We start from the raw sequence: 5,885 nt of genomic DNA on the forward strand, positions 1-5,885 counted from the left end.
GAGGCCCCGGGGCCGCGGTGAGCAACAGGCCACCATGCCCAGGGTGGCAGCTGCCTCTGGGTAACAAGGGTTGGCTGGACGGGGGTGGGGACATCAGCGGGTGTCACCCGGGCCCTCAGGGTGGTCCCCACCTCCCTGCTTGGCTGAGACGAGCTTCCTGCTGCTCCTTCAGTGTCATCTTGGCCGTCCCTGTGCCGCCAGATCCCCGGCCCCGAGCGTGGCAGGTCCGCGTCCTGCTGTCCTGGTCCCCATCGCCTTTGCCAGCAGAGGCGCCCGTTTCCCATGTGTAAGATGGGGCCCAGGTGTCTCACCTTGCGGCTGTCACCAGCAGTCACCTTGTCACTGCTCCAATCCCTGCCGCCTGGAGACCTTGTCATCCCCTCGGGTCCCTGGGACCCTTGAGTTAAGCCCAAATCCTCACACAGTGAGGACGCCCTCCACGACCTGTGACTCCAGGGCCTCTGCATCTTGAGGCCCGGAGCCGGACACTGCCCACCGCTTCTGGAAGGCACAGGGGGCCCCAAAGAGAGAGGAGAGTGACCAGCGCCTGTGCTGGCCTCAGGGAAGGGAATGCTGGAATCTGAGCCTCAGGGTCCCTACTAAACAATGGATAGGTGATGTCCTCTGTCCCCTGGGCAAAGCTCACGGGAGCTGGAGAAGCTGGGTGTGCATCTCTGTGATCCCAGCACTTTGGGGGCAGAGGCAGGAGGATTGCTAGGCATTCAAGACCAACCTGGACTACAGGAGACCCTGTCCCCAAATCAAAACAAATCAAGGAGCTGGAGACCCCCCTCCATCACGCTCCTCAGGGACAGGAACCACCGCACCCTTGACACCGTGGTCAGAGGTCAGCCCAACCGACGTGGGTGGGTGCGGGGGTGGCGGGAATCCAGCTGGGTGCCCAGCCGTGGCCTCCCCCTGGGGTAACTGGCTGGACAACGCCGTAGGGGCTGCTGGGGAGGCACAGGCGGTCCCGGAATGCAGCGGGACAGGCCCCGGGGCCCTGAGTCAGGACCTGAGGGCGCCGGGCCAGCAGGGCAGGGCCGTCTTCCGCGGTGGCACCAGCCTGGCCTACGGGCCGAGAGGCTGGGGATGGCAACAGGAAGATCCTCGCCTCCACTGCCCAGGCTGGCTTCAGTGACCCCACAAGTCTACCCCAAAGCCACCTGGCGCCCACCTTCCCCTTTCCCTCCCGTGCAGCAGCCCGAGGGCTCTTTGCACAACACAGACCTCGTGACAATCCCTCCCCTCCCAAATGCCCCCCATGGCTCCCTGTGCCCTTAAGACCCGCACCACCTCTGGTCATGGGGGGGTAGAGGCTGCCTCTCCTGACACTCGGAAACTCCTGCCTGGCTCCCAGGCCCTCTGCACCCGGGGACATGTCTGGGATGTGGGGGTAAGGGTCAAATCACCAGGAGACCCCCCCTTCTTTTTGTTCTTTGCTTTTGCAGCACTGGGGATTGAACTTACGGTCATCAAACTGAGCTCCAGGCTGAGCCTTTTTTTTTTTTTTTTTTTTGAGGTGGGGTCTGGCTAAGCCCCCAAGTTCTCCAGGCCGAGCTTGAACTTTTGATCCTCCTGCCTCAGCCTCCTAGAGTGCTGGGATGACAGGCGTGGGAAACTGTGCCCAGCTCCCCTCCTCTCTTATACCTGCAGTGAGGGGTGTCAGGAGGTCAGGACCGACTGCTGAGCCTGTGACCTCTGGCCTTTGTCCATTGTCCTCTTTTTTTTCATTCCTGGGATGGATCCAGGGCCTTGCACACACCAGACAAGCCCAGCCCCGTCACCCATCCACCTGACACCCGCTGTGACCAGTGCATCCTCCTCCTGCTAGGGGAGGACCATAACTACCCCTGCCACCCCACATCCTGGGGGTTCCCAAACCCAGCTCCTAGAAGCCAGGGAAAGAATGAGTGCCTGAATCCCAGGCCCCAGCCACGGGGTGCTCGTGGGGAGTCTGGGCATCTTGGCACTGGGTCCCCCTCCCCAGGGGCCCACATGGAGTGAGAAGCCTACCGGAGCCAGGCATGGGGGGAACACACCCATTATCCTAGCACTCTGGGAGGCTGAGGCAGGAGGATCACAAGTTCCAGCTCAGCCTGGACAACTTGGGGGCTTAGCCAGACTCTGTCTCAAAATTAAAAATGGCTGGGGCTGGAGCTCAGTGCAAAGGTCCTAGGTTCAGTGTCCAGAACTACCACCTGCAAACAAAATAAAAAGAAGCCCCCATTCTGCGCCAGCCCCCACCCTGGAGGCATAAGCTCCTAAACATAAATGGTAAAATGATTTTGGGGTACCTGCTGGCCACACCCCTGCTCCCTCCTGCCCGGGCTTCTGAACAGGAGAGAGAAGCAGGTGGGGTGTGTGCGAGGGGGTTGTTCACAACCCAGGAGGCCTCAAAGGGACCGGCTTTAGAGATAGATAGGAAGGGAAGTCATAAACCCCATGCCAGCCCCTGCCTGAACAGCCTAGGCTGGGTCCCTCCCGGGTCACCTCTGCGAGCTGCTGCCCCTTCCTCCCGCTGTCTCCCTCCCCACTTCCTGTTCTCCACCAGAAGTGGGTTTCAGGGCTGCCGCCGGCCGCCCAGGGCACACAGTAGGTGTGGCCCTGCCGCAGGGGGAGAGGCTCTGGGCCCCGGAGGAGAACAAAGGCCGCAGTCAGGCAGGCGCGGGCGGCTGCTGTGGGCCGCCCTCCAGGGGCCCTGGCACCAGCCCCGGTGGCCTGTCTCTGTGCCAGGGCCCTGCAGGGCGCACCCTGGCCTCAGGGCTGGGCAGAGGTGGCTGTAAGTGGGGGCCCGTGGGCTGTTCCGCCCACCCGGTGACTCAGCCCCGAGCTGGGCCTCCCCAGGGAGGACAATGGGGACTTGTGGGTTCAAGGGGGCAGTCCTGGCAGGTTTGAGCCCTGGCCAGGATGGAGCGGGTCCCGGCACCAGGGCAGGGGAGATCTCGGAGCCTCGGTCTATGTGTTTTGGAGTCCAGTGCTTGGGCGCCAGCACCTGAGGGCCAGAGCAGGTGTGCAAAGAACCCCATGTAGGACCCATGGAGGGCGAGGCCCCCGAAGCCCACATTTGCCTTGGAAGATGGGGACTGGACAGGTCAGGGTCACCAGTGTCTCAGTGCCCAGCATGCAACCTGGTACACTGTTGGCACTCAACAATGGACCCCCAGAAGATGGTTTCTTCCCCTCTCTGTTTGCAACTAAAGGGCACCCTACCTGGGCATGGTGGCACACACTTGTCATCCCAGCACTTGGGAGGCTGAGGCAGGAGGGCGGATAAGAGGTCAAGGCCAGCCTGGGCTATGTAGTGAAGGTCAGCCTGACCTGCATAATGAGAGCCTGTGTCAAAATAAACAAACAAATAAAAAATAAAGGGCATCCTAGGAACACTGGCCTAGACGGTGGCTCAGACCTGGGGATGGTGAGGTTGAGCCGGGTTGGGGTATGCAGCGGCCTCAGCGCCAGCCTGAACTAGAGACGGGCAGCACCTGCCAGGCGCCCACAGACACAGGGGAGGGCTGAGGGCAGGGTGTGCGGTGTGCCTGGAGCTGCTCCGGGGACCCTCGGTGCAGAGACACAGCTTCCTCCCTAGAGGCTCAGCACGGCACCTGCTATCTACCATGGCTGCACCCTCTAGCTTTCCTGATGGGGAAACTGAGGCCCTGAAAGTGGCAAGGACCTGCTAAAGGTCTCCGGTGGGGAGGGTAGGGGACTGGAACCGGGACGGCCCAGATCCAGACCCCTGTCCCCAGATGCCCCTGCCTGTGGGGCTCTCTGGGCTAGAGCGGTCCAAACAGGGGGTGAGCCCAGCCTGGCTGTAGGAGGAGGGGGCTAGCAATTTAACCAGGAGCCCTGTGCCCCACTTCCACCCTGTACTCGCTTTCCTTTCTTTTTTACTGGTATTGAACCCAAGGCCTGCCGGGTGTGGTGGCGTATGCCTGTAATTCCAGCACTTGGGAGGCTGAGGAAAGAGGATCGTCATGAGTTCGAGACCAGCCTGAGCTACAAAGTGAGCTCAAGGCCAGCCTGAACTACATAGCGAGACCCTGCCTCAAAAAGACAAAAAATAAAAAATAAAATAAATGAACCCAAGGCCTTTACACTGAGCTACACTCCATTCCCCCTCCTCCTTTTGGTCTTTTTGAGACAGGGTCTCGCTATGCAGTTCAGGCTGGACTTCAGCTCAATTTGTAGCCCAGGCTGGCCTCGAACTTGCAGCAATCCTCCTGCCTCAGCCTCCCGAGTGCTAGGATTACAGGTGTGTACCACTATGCCCGGCCTTTTTTTTTTTTGTCCAACCCCCTTTTAAAAATATACGGAAGGCTTCGCCAATTTGGGTGTCATTCTTGCAAAGGGGCCATGTGAACCTTCTCTGGATTGTTCCAATTTTAGTATATGTGCTGCGGAAGCGAGCACCCAATCATTTTTTTGACAGAGGGTCTCACTAAGTCATTCAGTTGCTCACACTGGGCTCAAACTTGTGATCTTCTAGCCTCAGCCTCCCAGAGTGCTGGGATTACAGAAGTGTGTGCTTACACCCACAGCCACTTTTCGTTTAGTTCTGCTCCCTGGACTGGCAGCAGTTGGAGGCTCCTGACAGGGTGGGAGAAGCGGCCCAGGCAGAAGCAAAGACCCTGGGAGCAGGAATCAGCCTGACAAAGTTCTGGAAAGGAGCAGGGATGGGGCGGACACCTGGGATAGCAGCACTTGGGAGGCTGAGGCAGGAAAATTGCCGCGAATTCAAGACCAGCCTGAACTACATAGCAAGATCGGTTCAATCAATCAGTCAATCAATCAGTGTGAAGGGAGCGTGATTTCTCTGGCGTATCCCACGAGCCTCGGAACCTTTGTATGCTTACTCATTATTTGTCTGATTCTGTGGGATCTCTGGTTTTGAAAGGCTGGAGTGCCCTTCGTTTTTTTTTGGTTGTTTTGGGGTTTTTCTGGTTTTTTTTTGGTCTTTTTCCGGTACCGGGAATCGACCTTACGACCTTGCCCTTGCCAGGCAGGCGCTGTGCCGCTGAGCTAAATCCCCAGCCCTGGAGCACGCTTTCAAGTGAGGGAAACTTCTGTCCAAAATGGATACAGAGACCACTGAGAATCAGAAAGCTCCTGCCCGGTCTTGGTTCTGTCCAAACAGAGGTCCAAATTCCATTATACACACGAGGAAACGGAGAATCAGGTAGGAAAAGGCACAAGGTGCTCCACTCAGGGTTCTGACCCCGAAACGAAATCAGCCTCAGTTTCTCCATCAGTTAATGGGTCGAATGTTGCTTCCTGGTTTACAACACCCTCCTGGCTTAGAACACACAGCACATCAGGTCAGGCCCTAGAAACTTAGATACAACCAAGCCGAATGGGCCGCTTGGGCGGCCACACCAACCTAAGAATAAATCCCCAACACCTACTCTACTGCTTCTCGCGGCCTCTTGCTCCGAGGGTTCCGCCTCCGACATGGGGGGCGGGGCCTCGTTATGAATGGCTGAAAACCCCGCCAATCAGGTTTTTTTGTCCTCTTATTGGTCAGTGCCTCTTTCACTTATGTTTCAATAGCATGCGCCTTCCCGCCTGCGTCATGGACGCTGCGCTCAGTTTGTGTGCGCCTCCGCGTAGAAAAACAGTTCGTAACTCTTCCCCGTTCCTTCGTCGATAGAGCTCCACTAAGCAAGCTCACCCCTACATATCCGGAGCCTCAGGGCTGCAAGGTCTTCCTCCCGGTGTTCCGGAGCCCTAGGGGTGAGTCCGAGCCTCTCAGGGCCGCAAGGACGTGGCGGAGGGATCCGCGACGCACGTCCGGGCGGGGCACGGTGTTGGGCGGAGCCCGATGGAGGCGGAGCCTGTGCGGGGCGGGGCCGACGCGGGCGGCGCGGGGCGGGGGGCGGAACATG

Source organism: Chinchilla lanigera, unplaced genomic scaffold (assembly GCF_000276665.1).
Source record: "Chinchilla lanigera isolate Chin_1 unplaced genomic scaffold, ChiLan1.0 scaffold00094, whole genome shotgun sequence".
Classification (NCBI taxonomy): Eukaryota; Metazoa; Chordata; class Mammalia; order Rodentia; family Chinchillidae; genus Chinchilla; species Chinchilla lanigera.